Source organism: Stenella coeruleoalba (genome assembly GCF_951394435.1).
Source record: "Stenella coeruleoalba genome assembly, chromosome: 15".
Lineage (NCBI taxonomy): Eukaryota > Metazoa > Chordata > Mammalia > Artiodactyla > Delphinidae > Stenella > Stenella coeruleoalba.
In genome coordinates this window covers 60,442,884-60,465,208 of record NC_137161.1, presented here as the reverse complement: position 1 = coordinate 60,465,208, position 22,325 = coordinate 60,442,884, and the positions used below count along the sequence as shown (strand labels likewise).

Genomic DNA, 22,325 nt, shown 5'->3' with positions numbered 1-22,325 from the left:
AACCTGTGTCCCCTGCATCGGCAGGCGGACTCTCAATCACTGCGCTACCAGGGAAGCCCCTATATTTTTTTAACGAAACTTTTATTTTATTTTTTTTTGGCCATGCAGTACAGCAGGACGTATCTTAGTTCCCAGACCAGGGATCGAACCCACGTCCCCTGCAGTGGAAGCACAGAGTCTTGACCACTGGACCGCCAGGTAAGTCCTGTATCATATATTTATGTGTGCATATAATAATTTCAAGGTAAGAATAACAATACTTTTATTAATGCTAAGACTGCTGGAGACAGTTTAACTCTTGCTTTTTGGATACCTGCCACTTGGTATGTAAAGTCAACATCCTCTGTGCTGTCACTGAAAATAATTCTGTGGGTGGTTATGGCAACAACGCGATATACAGTTAGGTATTTGCTTCAATTTGTGTCCTGCAGGCAGTTCTCCAGCACCAATTTGTGCTCCTGTAATTCAATTCAATTCTGACATTTACTACCCAGAGTTAACATCCAGTCTAACAAGGTAAAGGATAAGGTCCCCAACAAGACCCCCCCCCCCTCCTTACTTCAGGCACCAGCCTCAAGTGAGGTCCCCAGGCTACCTTCACTTCTGCACAGCCAACTGCAGTTTGGGGGCTTTCCACAACTTGCTGCCTTTAATAATTTTCTAGAACCACTCATAGAACTGAGGAAAGTGCTATACTTACAATTACCATTTTAATATAACCGATACAAATGAACAGCTAGATGAGGAGATACATAGGGTGGCAAGGTCTCAAAAGGTTCTTAGTCCAGGAGCTTCTGTCTTATGCCGTCAGAGGGTGCCCCTTCTCCAGTACTTTGATATGGTCACCAACCAGGAAACTCCCTCAATCCTTGGTGTTCAGTTTTTTACCAAGGTTTAATTACATAGGAATGATGGATTAAATCATTGACAATGTGATTGAACTCAAATTCCAGGCCTCTTCCCTTCCCCAAAGGTTGGGCAGCTGAAAGTTCCAACCCTCTAATCATGTGGTTGGTTTTTCTGGTGACCAGCCCTAATCCTGAAGCTCTCTAGGGGCTCTGACATAAATCATCTCATTAGCATACAATGACATGTCCATCACTCAAGAAATTTCAAGGGTTTTTGAAGCTTTATGCCAGGAACCAGGGACAAAGACCAGACATTTAAAAAAATTATACTATGCAGATTATTCTCAATTTAATATTATTTTTAATAGTGGATATTGCTATTATGACATTGTCCAAATAAAGGTGCCTAGCATAGCATTTTGTACATCAAAGGTGCTCCACTAATTATTTGTGCTCAGGTGATTCTCAGTCTCGTTGGGTTTATGAATAAAATGGTGCCTGTGTTCTGTGTATGTGGGTTTCATACACGTGGGTCTTTTCTTCCATCTTGTTTTTTTCCAAGATTAGGGCAGCTCCATTTCCGCTCATATATAAAATATCAGTGTTGCTGTGGCTGGGTTTGATAAATGAATATTGAACTAAATTGAAAAGTTTTAAAAAACACTGAGAATATAAAGGTAGAAGGTGTTAGGAAAATCCTCGAATTCTTCCATTTTTAGTAATTTTAATATGTAGTTTCCCAGAAAAAAAAAATCTACCTTTACATTCTTGCCTCCATATCTGCTGTTTTGTTTCTATCAGTGATTCTCAAGGCTTGTGGCATCTTTCAGTCACCTGGGGGGGCTTTCCAAAAAATTACCTGGGCCTGGACAAGACACCTTTCTCCATCTTCCTCGAGTCAAATTTAACTGATTCCAATTCAGTTGATCTGGACTGGGTTTGGGGCATTGGTATTTTAAAAAATATACCCAGGCATTAGTATGAACTCATATTTAACTTAATATAGATGCAGATGGTTACATATAGAAATACTTATAGATAAATGCATGTATATATACAGTTAGTATACATACATGAAATTCTTTCTCTGTTAGTTGAGAGGACCTAGAAGCAACACTTCAGTAGCAACAAGCAGTCCTAGAGCCCATATCTTAGTTTCTCATACATTCCCCAATAAATTCTAAGCTCCAATAAAATGTACCAGTGCTCCTTGGAGAAATGGCTGATTTCAAGACTGGGCAAAAAAAAAATACAAGATAAGTCTGGAGCGGCTTGTGGTGCTAGAGAGTAAGAAAGTGCTAAAAAACAAAACAAAACAAAACAAAAACAAAAACCAAAAAAGAGAAAAAAAAAAGACACCCCCCCCCCCCCGCCAGAAAAACCCCAAAATAACAACAAACATAAAACAAATCCACAATGACAGGGATATGTTAAAGACATGAGGAGTCAGTTGAAAGAACTCCCAATGGCCAAAGCTGGAACAACTGGAGCAAAAAGTAATAAAGTAGTATTGGATGATAACTCAGAGCAGAAAATAAATAGCCACCAGTCTATGCTGATGTAAGTAAATAGTTAAATAAATGATGAAAATAGGCAAATTTCCCAGGTAGAACAATTCCAAAGAATTTATATAGGTATTCCCTTTTCAAGGAGGGGGGAGCCTCAGACCCCACCCTGTAAGTGTGGGCTCCATATAATGACTTCCTTCCAAAGAGTCCAGTACGGAAAGGGGAAATAAGAGTGGCTGAATAGTGGAGAAACCTGGAAAATGCTACTCAGCCAGGTGAACAAAGTCAACATCAACAGTGATGTCATCTTGAGAGCATGTACCCTTGATATTATGGCAGTTTACCTCTGTGTTCATCTTCCTATAAACCCATAATCCCAGTCTAATCATGAGATAAATGTCAGACAAGTCTCAGTGGAGGGATATCCTACAAAATACTTGACCAGCACTCCTCAGACTCTCAAGGTCATCAAAAACAAGATGAATCTGAGGAACTGTCACAGCCCAGGTTGCTTAAGGAGAACATGGTGACTAAATGTCACGTGGTGCCCTGGATGGGATCCTGGAACAGAGATAGGACATTAGGTAAAAACTAAAGAAATAAGAATAAACTATGGGCTCTAGTTAATGATAATGTATCAATATTGGTTCGCTAACTGTGAAAAATGCATCATATTAATGTAAGATGTTAATAATAGGAGGACCTGGATGGGGATATAAGAGGATTCGTGCTATCTTCACAATTTTTCTGTAAATCCGAAACTGTGCTAAAATGAAAAGTTTTATTTAAAAAAAAAAAAATCCTACCCAGCCATTTTCTTCCTTCCTCTCCTTTGCAACGTCCCAGACTAAAAAAGAAGAAAAGGATCCCTTCTACCACAGTTACAATACCCATTCAGTATGCTATTCAAGTATAAATTGGATATCTAACTGTTAAAACTAAAGTGTGACTTTCTAATAGGCTTAACATTTTCAGGTGGTATTCACATTTTAAAAGAGGCTCTTATTTACTCAAATCTCAAAATATAACACCCTGGAGATATTTCTGAGCTGAGCCTTTTTGATGCTCTGTTATCTGTGACTTCCGTAAGCAATCCTTACAAAGAAGAACAACACAAAACCAACAGACTTCTGAAGTCTGCGTAGACAAAGCTGATAGCTTTTGACACAAATATGAAATAAAATTGTAAAAGCCCAAACCAGTAGAGACAAAGCATGGTGCAATGGGAAGATCTTGGTCACTGATATTAGACGGGCCTGGGTTCTGATTATGATGCCGGCACTGATAACTTCATGACTTTGGTCATGCTACTTGATTGCTCTGAGTCTCAGTTTCCATATTCGTGAAATATGGATAATTAAAGATTTTAAGAGACATAATACATATGAAATGCCAGGTATGATGCCTTGCACATAGGAGATTAAAAAAAGATGATTGTTAATGTGTTGCTACTATTCTCATCACCATCATCATTTTCATCGTGATCATTATCAATGGCCCCTCCATTCTCAAGCTGAGTAAGCCGGGGCAAGTTACTCAACATACCTCAGCTTCAGTTGCTTGTGTAAAATGGCAATAAAAACTGTATATTCCACATGGAAGTGCTATGAAGGTTAAATGAAGTACTGGTTTGATATGTTTTTTCTTGTGTTCTGACACAGTTGTTTGTATCTCTCTCTCTATCTATCCATCCTTCCATCTGTCTTCCTATCTACCCATTTATCTATCTTTAACATTTAAATAGAGTTAACAAAACAACTAGGATCTTGTACAAGAGCTTGTCATTGTTTTTAACAGTGGAAAGGAATGAGTTTTGAAAAAGGTTCAAAGGTCTTCTTTGATATTCATGTGTTCCAGATAAAATTCTCAAATAATGCATATAAATGAAGAGAGCCTTAACCTGCAATAATTAAAGAAAAAAAACTATTGGTTTTGAATGATATTGAAACTGTGGCTTTATTACATGTCCAGTGCCTTGAATTTAGAGTATAAAATAAAACCAAGGCCAGGGAGCCTGCCTCTACTTAAAGGTTACTCCTAATTAATATTTTTTGGATTGAAACGTTGGTGTTTTCTTGCTGGGGACGCTGAAGCTGGTTGAGAAATTATTAATAATTCTGGATGCTTTGAAGCTTGAAGCCAGGCGTACTTCTCTTATTTTTCAGTGCAACTGCCCGTATTGCAGGATCCTTGCAAGCAGTTTGTCAATAAATATTCAAAAACTTTATGGTCACACTGTGATAAGCAACACAGTGGTTAATATCCTTTGTTATTCCCTGTCATCCTGCCCTTCACTGACATCTGCCTAAGACCACACACTCCTTCCTTCCTCAGGCAACAGAGACTCACTCTCCTCTCACATTCCAGCCAGTAAACAGGCAGACATAATGGTCAAATTGCTTGGGTGAGTCCAACTCTGAGATCTTTTGGATTAACTGGGAATCTAGCTTGGAAAATGAAGGGAAGGGAAAGAACTTGAAGGGGGCCCAGGACTGAATCCTGAGTAACTGCCCTTTGGAATCAAGTAGAAGACTAACAGATAGATGTAAAAGCATGGTTAGGGAGAGAGGGGGATAAACCAAATATGCTGGAAACAGACAGAGCCCAGCTCCAGCTGCCCACACAGACCTTGACAAGCGCAGTTGAGAGACTGAGTGAAATGAAGACCCACATATGGGCCCTGGGTTTGACAATGTGGAGGTCACTAGTAATATTGGAAGAGAAGTCTCCATGGAGGGAGAAGGGTCGGGGAGCTAAGGTGGAGAAGTGAATGGGAAGTGAGAGTATAGGGGAGACCCATGCCTTTCTTTGTGTTTGAAAATTTTTATAATTAAATAAATGAAAGCGTTTCTAAAGCCAGTTCCAAAAAGCTATATCTGCATACACATGCACACACATGGCTCTCACATTTCATGTCATGGATGATAAGGGACATGAACTTAAGTCCATAGGACTCAGGTCCAGTGCTGCCCCTACCCTGCTCCGCCTCACCTTTCCATGGCACCGTGTTACAGCTCAGCCCAGAGTACCCACCTGACAACTTTTTCTTTGCTGATGTCTTAATGATTAGATTCCTTTGCTACTCTCTTTCTGAGACACTATTTTGAGGTCAGCACTGTCTACCCTTCTTCCTAGAAGCAACTGGCTCTCAAGACTTCATTGCACGGTAGAGCAAGGTCTTCTCTTCTTTCCTTTGATGCCCCTTCACTGACCATATGGTAAGAGCAAAAGACCCAAGTTCTCCCTTTGGGCTACAGGGTTCCACCTGACCATCCAGCTCCTGGCTCCTTTCTAAACTTTTCTCACCACTGGCCCCCTGTCACAGCCCTCCAGCCATATTGGCTTCCTTGTAGATCCTTGAACGTATAAATGTCCACCTTGGGACCTTTGCACCTGCTCTTCCCCCTGCCTTGAACACTCTGTCCCATAGTCACATGTTTTACTCCCTAACTTCATTTGGAACTCTGCCCAAATGTTACCTCCTCAAAGTGTCACCTTCCCTAACATGCCTAGTTAAAAGAGCAACTCTTGTTTCTCTCTCTCCCCCTTACTCTGAATTGTTATATTTTTCATAGTACTTATCTTCCTCTGATTATATTGTTTAGTTGGTATTGTTTTATTAACTGTTTCTGTACCACTCTTCCCAAACCCAAAAGCGAGCTTCATGTATTAGCCAGTATGGTGAACAGGTTTTTGGTACAAAGTAGTTATTCAGTAAATAGTTGTTGAGTGAAGTAAAAGAATATGGCTGATATTTTCTGATTTTAAAAGGATTTTTTTATCCTTTTCTTATTTAAAAAAAATTATCTTTATTCCTGGTTACTAAGTAAAGAACCACAAAGTTAGTCCAGGAGTCTTGAAGTTGGAGGAGACCGAAAAAAAGCATCTAAATCTGTATTTCCCACCAATTCTATGTTAGGTGAATCTGTGAAAAAAAACTTTCGAAATTAAGCATGTTTGGAAGATGCTGCAAATTACCCTCTTAGAGAATTACAACGCATATTAACATAGGGTAAGCGAGAAGTTCCACCGTAAAGAAAGTTTAACTTGGTTTAACCCAGCACTAACTGGGCAATTCGCCTAAAAAATATTTTTTGATCATAGCATATTTTATTTGGAAATTTTCATGGCACTATTTTGTGGAATATATAGAAATACATAAATGCACAGTATAGCATAGCGGGGAAGATCAGTGTGGTGTAGTAATTGAGTGTAGACTCTGAGCCCAGGTCTGCCTTGATTATATCCTGGCCCCAAGGCTGCCAGCTGTGTAACACTGGGCCAGTTATTTAATCCTTCTGAGACTCAGTTTCCTCATAGGCAAAATGGATGATAACAATGGGACCTACCTCATTCAGTTGTAATGAAGATTAAGTGGGTTAATCCATACAGGTGCTTACAGAAGTGCCTGACTCGTAGTAAGCACCCACTAGCTCTTAGCTGTTACTACATGCATATGTTTTTCAGAAAAAATAAGTGCCAACACAGTGTCGGTTTTCAGACTCTGTAGACCCCAGCGATTTTAAAATGCAGAAAGGTTTCAATCTCATTGTAGTGACAAGGAAGTCTGACCTCATTTCTAGGAATTGCTCTTTGGCAGTTTGGAAACCTCTCTTGCCCATTTCACTGAACATTTAATGATGTCGCATGACCTCTTGATTTCTTTATTTCTGGCTGCTAAGCTATACTCAAACTAAAAAAATATGCAAAATAATATGATGTCCTTACTATGCATATATGCAATTGTCTTTAACAAATATATTGTTTCCTTCTTCCTCTGCTTATGTCTCTGGCCTCTGCCTTTCTCTATGTTTATTTCTGTCTGTCTTTGGTTTTAAATTGAAGTATACTTGATTTACAATGTTGTGTTAGTTTGTGGTGTACAGCAAAGTGATTCAGTTATATGTATATACATATTCCCTTTCATGTTCTTTTCCATTATGGTTTATTACAGGATATTGTATACAGTTCCCTGTGCTATACAGTAGGACCTTGCTGTTTTTCTATTTTATATATAGTAGTCTGTATCTGCTAATCCTAGCTCCTAATTTATCCCTCCTCTATCCCTTTCCCCCTTCGGTAACCATACGTTTGTCTTCTATGTCTGTGAGTCTGTTTCTCTTTTGTAATAAGTTCATCTAAGTTTTTAGGTTCCAATATAAGTGATATGGTATTTGTCTTTCTCTGTCTGACTTATTTCACTTAGCATAATGTCCTCCAAGTCCATCCATGTTGCTGCAAATGGCAGAATTTCATTCTTTTTATGGCTGAGTAGTATTTCATTGTATATGTGTGCCGCATCTTCTTTACCCATTCATCTGTCGATGGATATTTAGGTTGCTTCCATGTCTTGGTTATTGTAAATACTACCTCTATGAACACTGGGGTGTATGTACCTTTTTGAATTACAGTTTTGTCTGGATATAGGCCCAGGAGTGGGATTGCTGGATCATATGGCAACTCTATTTTTAGTTTTTTAAGGAACCTCCATACTGTTTTCCATAGTGGCTGCACTAATTTACATTCCCACCAACAGTGTAGGAAGGTTCCCTTTTTCCACACCCTCTCCAGCATTTGTCATTTGTGTCTCTCTGTCTTTATCTCAGCCTTTGTCTGTTTCTAGCCTAATTTCTATTTGTCTGTCTGTCTTTCTTTTTATCTCTGCTTCTGTCTGCGTTTCTGTCTTTGTCTCTTTCTTTTTTGATGTCTTTCTCATAACACACACAAAAACAATATATATGGTGTGTCTGTTTTTCTCTTTGTGTGTGTGTGTGTGCATGAGTATTTTCCCAGATATGACTCTGCTTCATCTTGTTGCATCTTACACCAACTCTTCTCTCCCTTTATGATGAGGGACTGGGCTTCCCTAAGACACACATCCAAGTTCTCTTGGCTTAAGCCTTTTGACTTGGGCTAAGCGGAAGATAAAGGCCCCTCTAAATGGCTCCTTTTCTTTAACCCAGCATTGCAAACATGCCAGTGTCTATTTGGAAAGTGTTTCATTTGGGAGGATATTTCCTCCTCAAAATCCCATTTAAAATTACCCATTTTGGGTTCAGTCTTTGTCTCTTTTTGCAACTCAGTCCCACCCAAGGTCAATCACCTCTCTTCTCTACCTTTCAATTATCTTTGGTGCTTTTATTCCCATCCACAACTTGAGTTGCTACCTAGCAATTTGAATCAGAGTGTTCAGCCTCTGAGATTTGTGAATGAATAGAACCCCTGATAATAAGTGTTGGTTGACAAGCCCCATTGCCTGTCTGCATTGTTAAATGGTGGGAAGAATGAGATATAAATAGAAAGTCAAATTCTTGTATCTTCTTTCGGGTAATTCTCCTGTTAATTTCACTGTGAGTAGAAACCTGTGGTCTTCATTTGAAGCAAGGACATTTGACACTAGCATTTTAATCAGATTTGTCCGGAGTAGATTGGAAGTTGATTTTCCAGACATCAAAAAATTATCTAGAAGAAGCTGTCACAATGGGTTTGTTTTTGTGGGTTTTAAAAAAATATCCCAACAACTTTTTTTTTCCCTCTTTTTTCTTTTTTATTGAAGTATATTGACATACAATATTATATTGGTTTCCGGTGTACAACATAGTGATTTGACATTTACATACATTATGAAATGAAATGATCACCAGGATGTCTGTTAACCATCTGTCACCATACAAAGTTATCACTATATTATTGACTGTATTCCTTATGATGTACATTACATCCCCGTGACTTACTTAGCTTATAACCGGAAGGTTGAACCTCTTTTTTTTTTTTAACATCTTTTTTGGAGTATAATTGCTTTACACTGTGTGTTAGTTTCTGCTGTAAAACAAAGTGAATCAGCTATATGTATACATATATCCCCATATCTCCTCCCTCTTGCGTTTCCCTCCTATCCTCCCTATCCCACCCCTCTAGGTGGACACAAAGCACCGAGCTGATCTCCCTGTCCGTGCTATGCGGCTGCTTCCCACTAGCTATCTATTTTACATTTGGTAGAGTATATATGTCCATGCCACTCTCTCACTTTGTCCCAGCTTACCCTTCCCCCTCCCCATGTCCTCAAGTCCATTCTCTACATCTGCATCTTTATTTTTGTCCTGCCCCTAGGTTCTTCAGGACCTTTTTTTTTTTTTTAGATTCCATATATATGTGTTAGCATAGGGCATTTGTTTTTCAATTTCTGACTTACTTCACTCTGTATGACAGACTCTAGGTCCATGCACCTCACTACAAATAACTCAATTTCGTTTCTTTTTATGGCTGAGTAATATTCCATTGTATATATGTGCCACATCTTCTTTATCCATTCATCTGTTCTTGGGCACTTAGGTTGCTTCCATGTCCTGGCTATTGTAAATAGAGCTGCAATGAACATTGTGGTACATGACTCCTCAGGGTATATGCCCAGTAATGGGATTGCTGGGTCATATGGTAGTTCTATTTTTAGTTTTTTAAGGAGCCTCCATACTGTTCTCCATAGTGGCTGTACCAATTTACATTCCCACCAACAGTGCAAGAGGGTTCCGTTTTCTCCACACCCTCTCCAGCATTTATTGTTTGTAGATTTTTTGATGATGGCCATTCTGACCCGTGTGAGGTAATACCTCACTGTAGTTTTGATTTGCATTTCTCTAATGATTAGTGATGTTGAGCATCCTTTCATGTGTTTGTTGGCAATCTGTATATTTTCTTTGGAGAAATGTCTATTTAGGTCTTCTGCCCATTTTTGGATTGGGTTGTTTGTTGTTTTGATATTGAGCTGCATGAGCTGCTTGTATATTTTGGACATTAATCCTTTGTCAGTTACTTCATTTGCAAATATTTTCTCCCATTCTGAGGGTTGTCTTTTGGTCTTGTTTGTGGTTTCCTTTGCTAGGAAAAAGCTTTTACGTTTCATTAGGTCCCATTTGTTTATTTTTGTTTTTATTTCCATTACTCTAGGAGGTGGGTCAAAAAGGATCTTGCTTTGATTTATGTCATAGAGTGTTCTGCCTATGTTTTCCTCTAAGAGTTTTATAGTGTCTGGCCTTACATTTAGGTCTTTAATGCATTTTGAGTTTATTTTTGTGTATGGTGTTAGGGAGTGTTCTAATTTCATTCTTTTACATATAGCTGTCCACGTTTCCCAGCACCACTTATTGAAGAGGCTGTCTTTTCTCCATTGTATATTCTTGCCTCCTTTATCAAAGATAAGGTGACCATATGTGTGTGGGTTTATCTCTAGGCTTTCTATCCTGTGCCATTGATCTATATTTGTATTTTTCTGCCAGTACCATACTGTCTTGATTACTGTAGCTTTGTAGTATAGTTTGAAGTCAGGGAGCCTGATTCTTCCAGCTTCATTTTTCTCTCTCAAGATTGCTTTGGCTCTTCAGGGTCTTTTGTGTTTCCATACAAATTGTGAAATTTTTTGTTCTAGTTCTGTGAAAAATGCCATTGGTAGTTTGATAGGGATTGCATTGAATCTGTAGATTGCTTTGGATAGTATAGTCATGTTCACAATATTGATTCGTCCAATCCAAGAACATGTATATCTCTCCATCTGTTTGTATCATCTTAATTTCTTTCATCAGTGCCTTATAGTTTTCTGCATACAGGTCTTTCTTCTCTTTAGGTAGGTTTATTCCTAGGTATTTTATTCTTTTTGTTGCAGTGGTAAATGGTAGTGTTTCCTTAATTTCTCTTTCAGATTTTTAATCATTAGTGTATAGGAATGCAAGAGATTTCTGTGCATTAATTTTGTATCCTGCTACTTTACCAAATCCAACAACTTTTGACCTATATAATGTCTTCAGAAAGTGGTTTCCACATGCGTGACATAGTTAGACTGCCTTGTAAAAGCACAATTTTTATTTGACAGTTTTAATATTTTGAACACTCCATGTTGACATTTTTTTATCAGATGGTTTGGTTGTTTTCATTGGCAGTAAAAGTTTGCAAGCTAATGAGGAAAATAAGAAAGGAAATTAGCTTGAAGCTGCTGAGTATTTGTGAGCAGTAGGTAAACTAAGAAGATACCAAAGTCTGGAAATAATTACCATCACTGCCACAGTCCTCCATTAGGTCTGGCCAAAGACCCAGTGTCTGACAGTTAAATTAAAGCTTGCAACCCAGTGAAAAATTCGCAGCAGAAAGCTTGAATTCTGGTAACATCACACTGCATGCCATTTACTGTAGGACATGACAACTTCGCCCCATTCATAAGATTCATTGGTGAGGCAAGATTGCTTAGAAGATGTGGAAAACAAATTCATCTACAGCAGGCAGGGTTTACAAAGCAGTGACCCAAGCAGTCTGCCATTGAAGTAGAAGTTTGCTCAGTGAAATTCTTCTTTTATTATGTGACATTGGATGATGACTGGAGCCTGAGCTTTTAAGTCAGATAGAGTTGAGTGTAATACCCAGTTCCAACAGTTACTGGCTATGTGTCCTTGGGCTGGTGACTTCACCTTTCTGAACATTAGTTTCCTCACCTTCAAAATGTAGATATTACCATGAACTACCTAATAAAAGTTACTGGGAGTCAATAAGTAAATGCCTATAAAGTACATAGCATCATGCCTGGCACATCATCAGTGATGACATTAATAGTTGATTTTGTTGTTCATGCAAATGGTAGAGGAGGAGATTAACTGCACTGGAGACATTTGGAGGCTCCTTGGAAAATATGGAAGTTGAGATTCACCTTGAACTAAGAGTGAGGGTTTGACACGAGCGTATAAGTTGGGAGAAGAACAGCAACCTAGAAAGGGAATGCTTGAGCAAAGATCTGGAGATGGGAGGGTTTATGGCTTATTCAAGGAATAGGAGACGGGCTGGGAACAGGGAATGAGCTTGAGCTAAAGTAGTTTCAGGACCACTTTCTCTGTGATTCATCATGCATAAGAAGTGGCCTTCTTGAGTAGTCGGGTGACTTGTTTCAAACTAGGTTCTTTAGTCCAGTTCTTAAGCATCAGGCCACAGGGAAGACCCACCATTCAGGTAGTTCATCATTTCTTCCCAGACCCTCAAGCGCATTAACCCTTGCCCCCTTACCCTGGCCAGTATTTGCCAATCTGATGGATGAAAAAATGGTGTCTTCTGGTTGACTCCTCATTTGAAAAATGGATATAATGCTGCAATACAAATATAATGCTATGATCTTTTATGAAATTAACCCGGCAGTATCTATTAAGATTAGCTATATGAATACCCCTTCACTCACAAATCCGACTTTGCAGAATTTATCCTATAGAAATAAATGTACCAGAACATGAAGATCAATGTGTTAGCATGTTTATTGCAGTATTAATAACAATGGCTAAAAAAGGCAGAAGGAAATTCGGTGTCGTCCACTGATAGAGATGGTTGAATTAATGGATTGGATTGCTCATTTTACAGAATATTATACAGATTTTGTAAGAATTAATTACATCTCTATGCCTTAACCTGAGAAGTTGTACACTATGTTGAGAATAGTGTGATCCAGTTATTTTAAAAATAACTTTATGTATGTGACTATGTTTACATATGGCTGTATGAATGTAGAGAAAAGTTTAGAAGCTCACACCCTAAATTTAGCCTTGTTTCTTTGGTGGAAGGGTGACAGGGATTGAGTGAGAAGGGAGAAACAGTTGCCTTTTTTTTTTGTAAACCTCTGAATTTTGACTTGTTGCCACAAGCATGCATTGTGTTGCTTGAAAGGAAAATCCAGTAAAATGTATAAAAAAGGCACTCACCTGATGAATGGAGGAAACAGTAAAAGAAAAGTAGAATAAAAGCAACGGAAAATTGTGGGAGCTGTAAGCATAGGAAAGAATGAGTGACAGCTGCTTTTGATCATTTATGTGCCGGGTGGGCTTAAAGTCGGCTTGAGGGGGAATTTTTCTCCCTTCCTGCACAGTGTGAAAGGAAGCTACAAAGTCAATTCACAAATCTTAGCTTGTCACGGAAACTTCCCTGCTAACCTGTCCAGCCTCGTGTCCCACCTGACCCTTACTCACTGGTAACTTTGAGCTGCTTATCCAGTGGCCCACACTCTACCATAAACACACATACACTATGCACACTTGCATGCGCACACACATGCACAGACATTCATGGCTGTGTTTTATGTGGTTTCTCACCTCTAAGTTGTTCCCTCAGCCCAGAACACTCTTCCCTCTACTCATTGTCTGATTAACTCCTTTTCTCTAAGATTTCAGTTGGGAAATATTCCTCCACCCGAGACTGGGCTAAACACCCTGCATACGTGCCCCCCAGCAGCCTGAGTCAGCGTCTAGCTCAGCATTTCCATCTGCATGTGTGGTACTATCTCCCCACCAAAAATGAATTTTCTTTCTCTCTTTTGATTAAACCATTTTAACTGGGTTTCAGTCCCAGTTAACAAGAGCTGGCATATAATTCCCCAAAGCACAGGGAATTAGGTGAATTTTTATTTGGTTTCTATTTCAGATGAAGAAATGGAAGCTCAGAGTACTTGAATGACCTGTTCAAGGTCCCACAGTAAAGTATTGATAGGATCAAACCTCTAGCCCATCTCTCCATACTCCTACCTTGGGACTTTTCCACTCCACCCGCACTGAAACTGCAGAAATATACACACGCTGATGAAATTAACTGGAGACTCTATTTACTATTATCCAGGTGTGCTTTGTAGTCTAGTACAGGTTGCCTCAGAAAATCCCATTTGTTTTGCATCATGTTTACTTGCTCTCAGCCAGACTATAATAGTCTAATGACCACGTGTATGAATTAGGATGCTTTCAGCTGCAAGTAACAAGAAAGTCTAACTGAAAATAGCTTAAATATTAAGGATGTGTATTAACTCTCATAAAGAAAAGTTTGTCTCAAGGCATTAGCAAGAACACTAGCCTTCCCATCTTTCTCCTCAGTCACCCTACGCTTGTGACTTTTATCCCCAAGTGGGTCACCTCACAGTTGCAGGATAGGTGCTGCAGTTCCAGGCCTCACAACTGCTCACAAGAAAAATTAAATGTGGAAAAAGAGAGAATCTCTATCTTGTACCTCCTTTAAAGATAGGAGAGAAAAATTCCACAAGTCCTCCTCTGTGAGTCCGTGCAGTAAAGGATTAAACTTGCCCCAAGGTTTGGGCTTTGGCCCCAGCTCCTGGGAGGTAACCTCTAAGCCCTTGGGTAGTCCTGCCTGATAAGAATATCTGTTTACCTGGGGGCTTTGGGCCAGGCCAGACAGTCTCTGCTGACAGTGTGATTTTATGGTGGTAAGCCTTGGGCCAGGGTGTATCAGTTTGACCTTTGGAAGGGCTGGAGACTAAGGTCAGCCATGGGGATGGTCAATCACATCTTTGTGACTGAGTCCCAATAAAAACTCTGGACACCAATGTTTGGATGAGTGTTCCTGGCTGGCATTATATCATGCATATCATTATAGCTGCTGGGAGAAGTAAGTGCTATCTGCATGATTCCACTGGAAGAAGACAACTGGAATCTCCATACTGGGTATCTCTTGAATGCTGCCCATGAAACTTGGCTGATTTTAAAGCGTCCTTTTGCTATAAAAAAAAAAACAAAACGCGTAATAGTTAGTATGAAGACTTTGCTGAGTTCTGTGAGTCCTTCTAGTGAATTATTGTACCTGAGCATGGTCTTGGAGACCAACAAACTTGTAGTTGATGTCGGAAGTGAGAATGGTCTTGTAGATGTTTTCCTCCTTACACCTTTTTGACCAGAGCTGCATCCCAAGCTCACCTCTCAGCCAATCACAGGCAAGTGGAACTGCCATGAGTGGCTTGAGCTGATAAAGATATAGCCCGTGGGCTGGTGAAGAGCCTCCTCTGGAGCACATAGCCCATGAGTCTTGACATTTCTGTTAGCAACAAAGAAGGGGGGCATAGCTATTGGGGAAGCAACTAACAGTGTCTACCACAAACTGTTGCCACCTTTTTTCTGCCCAGTGGGAGGAACTACAGTACCACAGAGGAACCCTTTACCTCTGCTCTTTGGATCCATCTCTGCTTCCCATAGGCTGAAGGACAGGGAATTTTTATTCCAGAGAGCAGCACTGATAAACTTGCCAATGTTCTTATCCACCTGGAGGCCAGAAGGCTTTGACACAAGCAGCTTGAGCTGACCTTCTCCTGTGAGTGGTATTTGTACAGAATAAGGACAAAAAATAACTATGTAGAGACCCGAGAGAGGTCTTCCTTGGGGCAGCTTTCTATTCACAAACCACCTCCAATTAGTTTAAGCCCAGTATCGTAACCAGCTCACTTTGGCTTACAAATTGTTTCTAGTGATACAAGTGCCCAACAAAAATAATAAATTCATATAATAATGATGTCAGTTTATTGACTGCTATTATGTACTAGGCATTGTGGAAGGGCTATGCGTCCATTACCTCATTTACTCCTCAAAACAATCATGTGGGGTAGGTTTTGTTGATAATTCTTTCTTTGTAAATGAGGAAACTGAGTCTCAGAGAGCTGAAGTAACTTTCCCATAGTCACACAGCCAGTAAGTGCTGTAGTTAAACCTGGGAGCCTCTAAATCAGAGTCTAGAGCCTTTGGGCTACACGGCTATGTGAGGTCATATCTGCTGGGAAAGGGACTTTATCCCAGGAAGAGTAGGGTATCACTGAAGGATTTTGAGCAAAGGATGACTAACTCATTCTGAAAAGGGCATTTGGGTAAGATTAGAGTGTTCCAAACGGCCCTTAGTAGGCTTGTTCACACTACTGCTGGAGCTTCTTTGAGAACTACCTTGAATGCACACTTGCCTCAAGTGAGAAGCATCTCTTTGTTCTGTTTTACACCTTGGATTCCATGTAATATTTCATTTGAATGAAACATTTAATTGTGTTTAGAAAAGAAATTTAGAAATCCATTGTGGACCAAATCCAAAAGTTGCCTAATTTTGTAAATGAAGTTATATTGGAACATAATCATATCCATTTACATGTTGTCTAAGGTTGCTTTTGCTGTAAATAGCAAAGTCTAAAATATTTACTATCTGGCCCTTTCCAGAAAATGTTTTTAGACCTCTGAGCTAGATCAGGGTTTCTCAAACTTGGCACTATTAACATTTTGGGCTGAATGATTCTTTTTGTGGGATTCTGATCTGTATGTTTTAAGATGGTCAATAGCATCCCTGGCCCAACTAGACACCAGTAACATTGTCCCCACAGCTGTCAACCAACACCCCCAGGTGAGAACTACTGAACTAGATGATATGTTCTTTCCAGAGCTGATATTCTAGATATTTGTTTGTTTGTTTTTGAAATATAGTTGATTTCAATATTGATTTAGTTTCAGGTGTACAGCAAAGTGATTCAGCAATATATATATATAGTATACCCACACATATATGTGTATATATGTGTATATATATATATATACATATATATATTTGTTGGTGTATTCGTGTTCATAGTATATTCGCATGATTTTTTTGTATTTCTGCAGTATCAGTTGTTATTTCTCCTCTTTCATTTCTTATTTTGCTTATTTGTGTCCTCTCTCTTTTATTCTTGGTGAGCCTGGCTAGAGGTTTGTCAATTTTGTTTATCCATTCAAAAAACCAGCTCTTGGTTTTAGTGATCCTGTCTATTGTTTTTTTTATCTCCATTTTATTTATTTCCTCTCTGATATTTATTATTTTCTTCCTTCTGCTGACTTTGGGTTTTGTTTGTTATTCTTTTTATAATTCTTTTAGGTGGTAGGTTAGGTTGTTTATTTGAATTTTTCTTGTTTCTTGAGGAAGGCCTGTGTTACTATGAACCTCCCTCTTAGAACTGCTTTTGCTGCATCCCACAGATTTTGTAAGGTTGTTTTCCTTGCTGTTTGTCTCAAGGTATTTTCTGATTTCCTCTTTGATTTCATTGCTGACCCATTGATTTTTTAGTAGCATGTTGTTTAGTCTCCATGTCATCATTTTTTTTTCCTGTTTTCCTTTCTGTGGTTGATTTCTAGTTTTATACTGTTGTGGTCAGAGAAGATGCTTGAAATAATTTCTACCCTCTTAAATTTGTTATTCTTTATCTTTCCTTCAATTCTGGATGATAATTCTCTGGGTAGAGTATCCTAGGTTTTTCCCTTCCAGCACTTTAAATATATCATGCCACTGCCTTCTTGCTTGCAAATTTTCTGCAGAAAAGTCTGCTGATAGCTGGTTCCCTTGTATATCACTCTTTGTTTTTCTCTTGCTGCCTTTAGAATTCTATCTTTATGTTTAAAGCTTTCCATTTTAATTATGAGATGTCTTGGTGTGAGTCTCTTTGGGTTCATCTTGTTTGGACTCTCTGATTCCTATACCTGGATATCTGTTTCCTTCTTCGGGCTTGGAAAGTTTTCAGCCATAATTTCATCAAATACATTTTTGTCCCCCTTCTCTATTTCTTCTTCTGGGACCTCTATAATGTGACCTAGGGGACTCAGAGAGGATGGGAATATCACAAGCTTGGAGGTCCTCCCTGGGGAGTGTGTGGTTCAAACCGCATATTGGGCACAGGTCCCAAACTTATCGCTTCTCTTCCCTCCCTTTGTGACTCTGTGTGGACCTTTCTTTACAGCCTTGGTTGTAGAAGAGTCTTTCTGACAGTCTCATTTGTTTTCGGTGAGAATTGCTCTACATGTAGATGTATTTTTGATGTGTTCGTGGGGGGCGTTGAGATCAGTGTCCTCCTACTCTGCCATCTTGATCTCTTCTCCTCCCTGGTACAAATTTGTATTTTCCTGCAGAATAGGAGAGATACCTCTCTGAAGTACTAAAGTTTTGAGAAAGTTCATGAAACAAATGATTAAATTTTCTCAAGTCTCTCTTTTTGCTGGTAAAGAAATATGGCTTTGTGACTATAATACATTCAAGAGTACAGAGTAAAAGAAAGTGGGAATTAAGCTACATTTTATGATTTGGTGATTATAAACTCTTGGGAGCTGGAATATCACTGTAGGGTTAGACAAGAAAATGCTGCTTGATTATGATATTTCCAGGCCCATAGTGTTAGTACCATAATTTTAAAAACTCAAGTTTGGAGCTGGGATGCTTTCCATTTTCACAATTTCTTCTGCTTTTGTAAATTCTAAGAATTCAGAGACCCTCTGTACCTGTGCCATTGTCAAGTACTGAAATGGTTGTCTCAAAATCTATTTCATTGTACTAATAGCTATAGAGTTGTCTATAGTTTAGACATTTCCTTGCAGCCAAAAGATTACACAGTGGTATAATCAGAGAGGCATGTAAGCTACTTATCTATGGTTGAATTTTGATTCAGCTTCCGCTTTTCTAATAAGAGATTTCACACTTAGGTTTTGAGCCATTATGGGGGTGGAACTTTCTCTTGTATGTATATGAATGTGTGTGCATACACGGGAATGTTAAAGATGTGATATGTGGAAAGCTGTCCAGGGAAAATAAATGGTGTGAAGGTCTCTGTCCAAATGCCGAAATTTTTGAAAGCTTTTCCAACCAGTGGGTGGATCCTGGGCTGGAAGTCAAAAAGTCTGGGTTGCATTCTGCTTCTGCCCATTGCCCGTTCTGTGTCCCTGGGAGAGTTTCCCTTCTCTGGGCCTCGGTTTTCTCATCTGTAAAATGAGCACTTTAGATGGAACAGAGCTTTTGCCATTGTGTTTCCTAGTCCTTCTCTCCATCTAGTCTTTCCTTCTCCTCTGACCTCCAGCCCTTCATTTAGGCCAAGTCGACATATTCAACTCCTTCTCTTTCACCTCTTCTATCTCAATCCATTATCTCCCACTGACTTCCATTGGCAACAGCCCTATTATGGGATAATTTTCCAAAAAACATAAAATTATGATTTCCATAGTGATACAGAATAAACACACTAGGTTGAATAGTGTCCCCCCATTCACATCAGTGAAGGCAACCTTATTTAGGGATAAGGTCTTTTCAGATGTAATCAAATTAAGATGATGTCATACTGAATTAGGGTAGGTCCTAAATCCCTATAAGAGGGAAATTTCAAGACAGACTCACAGGGAGAACGCTGTGTGTGTAGACAGAGACAGAGAAGTAGAATGATATCTATAAACCGAGGATTGCCAGAAACTGCAAGAAGCTAAGGAGAAGCAAGGAAGGATCTTTTCCTGGAACTTTCAGAGGGAGCATGGCCCTGCAGATGCCTTGCTGTCAGATTTCCATCCTCCAGAACTGTGAGAGAATAAATTTCTGTTGTCTTAAGCCACTCAGTTTGTGGTAATTTGTTGTGGCAGCCTTAGCAAACTGAAACACATGTTAAAGACTTTATTTAACTCAATTAGATGAGGAAAACAGGCAGCAAACAGTTCAAAGCACAAATTTATGGGAAGTAAAGGAAAGTTAAAATGTATTTGCAAATGGATACAAAATTGGCTTTTTCATGGGGATGAAGGAGTGGGGAGTTGGAGTAGGCGTCTCTCTACTGGACATAATTTATTTGCATGTCTATACCAGAATTATTTTTATTGCTATCAGTTATCTACAACTTACAAAGTCGGAAAGTAGTGTCTATAGAATTAGACAACTTGGAAGGTGCACTCTTGACAGTGCATAGTTGTCCACTGAAATACACATGTTCCCTTCTTTACTTTCTTGTTCACTCAGGCTTAGAGTTCAGGGTCATTTTTTATTTTCCATCTCTTCCATGCTTCTTGAAACCCTCCTCTTGCTTGTTTTCCCTCTTTTGCCTCCACCTAGTTTAGATGCTTCTTCCTGGATCATCCCTGGTTTCCCTGATCCCAACCTTCACTTGGAGACCTAAAACTGGCCCCAGATCCCTGTGATGTTGGGGATTAAGGCAGTGCAGTGGGTTGAACAGCATGTCCCCAAAATTCATGTCTGCCTGGAACCTTAGATTGTGACTTTATTTGGAAATAGAGCATTTAAAGGATGTAATTGGTTAAGGATCTTGAGATGAAGTCATCCTGTATTTAAGGTAAGCCTAAATCTAATGACTTATATCCTTATAAGAAGAGGAGAGGACACAGAAAGACACACAGACACACAGGGACAAAGGCCATGTGAGACGGAGGCAAAGATTATAGTCATGCTACCACAAACCAAGGAAGGCCAGGAGCCACCAGAAGGTAGAAGAAATAAAGAAGGACTCTCGCCTAGAGCCTCCAGAGAGAGCATGGCCATGCCAATGCCTTAAGTTGGGCTCAGTGAAATTGATTTTAGACTTCTAGCCTCTAGAACTGTGAGGCAATAAATTTCTGTTTTTTTCAGCCACTGAGTTTGAGGTAATTTATTACAGCTGCCCTTGGAAACTATGACGGGAGAGAGGGCAGTGGGAAATAATTTAATTTAACAAACTTTTGCTGAGGACCTACTATATGGTTTCCAGCCTTGTGGCAGGAATTGGGGATTTTGAAACTGCTGACCAGGAGCTCTGGTCACCTTTGATAACACATGGTAGTGACCACACGATATGGGCTGGTTTTCCTCTTTCTCCTCCTCCTCTTCCTTCTTCTTCTCTTTACCTCCAAATGGATCTTCCTTTTCAATACATCATTTGGATTTTGTCACTGTATTGGGTCCCTCTCGTGGACCACCGCAAACCCTGTCAGCCCAACCTCTTATTACCAATGCTGCTGTAGCAATCAGATGAGAGCAGATTTCAACAATTTTTAACTGGTCAGTCCCCACCTGGATCCGCAGGGCAAATCTCTGGCTTCTCTGACGTCGTGGTGGCCTGTAGGAAATGATTGGCATTCAGTTGGGACACAGGAGTGTGTGTGTGTGTGTGTGTGTGTGTGTGTGTGTGTGTGTGTGTTAAGGGGCCACCTTGAACAGTGGGGCTGAGGGGGCCACCACATCATGCATCTTCACATTCTTTTCCCTTTCCCATTGTTCCTCTTCCCTGGTCTAACTCCAACTCCCTACAGTCACTTGCCAAAGAAATGACCTGCAGGGAGGCCCTTGTCACGTTTAGTTCTCTCAGGAGACCCTGATGAAGACAGCATTCCTCTCTCCCTGTGGTGCCTTCCTCTGTCGATCTTCTTTCCATACAACCTCAGCCTTGACTCATCTTGTGCAAATCATTCCCCTCTCTGCTTTGGGACCACTTACCCTCTGGCCCAGGTCATGTTTTCGTTCTTCTGATCATAATGGAATAAAATATGCAATATGAGGAGACTGAAGCTGGTTGAAGGATTCCATAAGACATTGATGCTATGGTCGTTAAATTCCAGGGGTCGCTCTGGACAGCAGAATTAGGTCTTCACTGTCTGCAGCTCAGATCCTTCAGATGTGTCTGGGAGCCTGCAGCAGAAAAGTGGGGGACCATTTCCAACTCTTTACTGTTTCCTTTTGGCAGAAATTGAGAGTCCTTAGGGACTCCAGTTATCATGTTGTGTTAGTTTCCTATTACTGCTGTAACAAATTATCACAAACTGTTGGCTCAAAACAACATAAATTTATCATCTTATAGTTCTGGAGGTCAGAAGTCCTAAAACCAGGGTGTTGGCAGGGCTACATTCCTTTTGCAGGTTTTAGAGGAGAACCCATTTTCTTGCCTTTTCCAGCTTCAGGAGTTCTCCTGCATTCCTTGGCTCGTGGCCCCTTCCTCCATCTTCTAAATGCATTGCTCCAACCTCTAATTCCATCATCACATCTCCTCCTCGGTCTCTGAGCTCCTGCCTCCCTCTTATAATACCCAGGGTAGCTACATTGGGCTTAGCCAGGTAATCCAGGATAATCTCCCCATCCCAGTGTCCTTAACTTAATCACATCTGCAAAGTCCCTCTTGCCATGTGTTAGCTTTAACATAGTCACAGGTTCTGGGGATTAGGGCATGGGACTCTTTGGAGGGGGTCATTATTTAGCTGAACGCAAGCTTTCTTTTATCTTATTTATGACATTGATGAAAAGCTCTTTATCTATCTATCTATCTGTCTATCATCTTTTTGTCATATATAATCTATCTGTCTACTTACCTTCATCTTTATGAATCTCATGGACCATGATTCTTAAATAACGAGGGACTCTCCTACCTGGTATAATTATCAAACAAAAT

The 22,325-nt window shown here is 39.8% G+C and overlaps 1 long non-coding RNA gene across 2 annotated transcripts in view; it reads left to right on the top strand.

The window, feature by feature from the left end:
• LOC307198266 overlaps positions 1-22,325 on the top strand; it is a 433,339-nt gene that overhangs the window by 178,123 nt on the left and 232,891 nt on the right. For both annotated transcript variants that reach the window (XR_013831596.1, XR_013831597.1), the window contains exon 3: positions 109-198. This is a non-coding gene — a long non-coding RNA (uncharacterized lncRNA). The remainder of the gene's footprint in view (positions 1-108; positions 199-22,325) is intronic.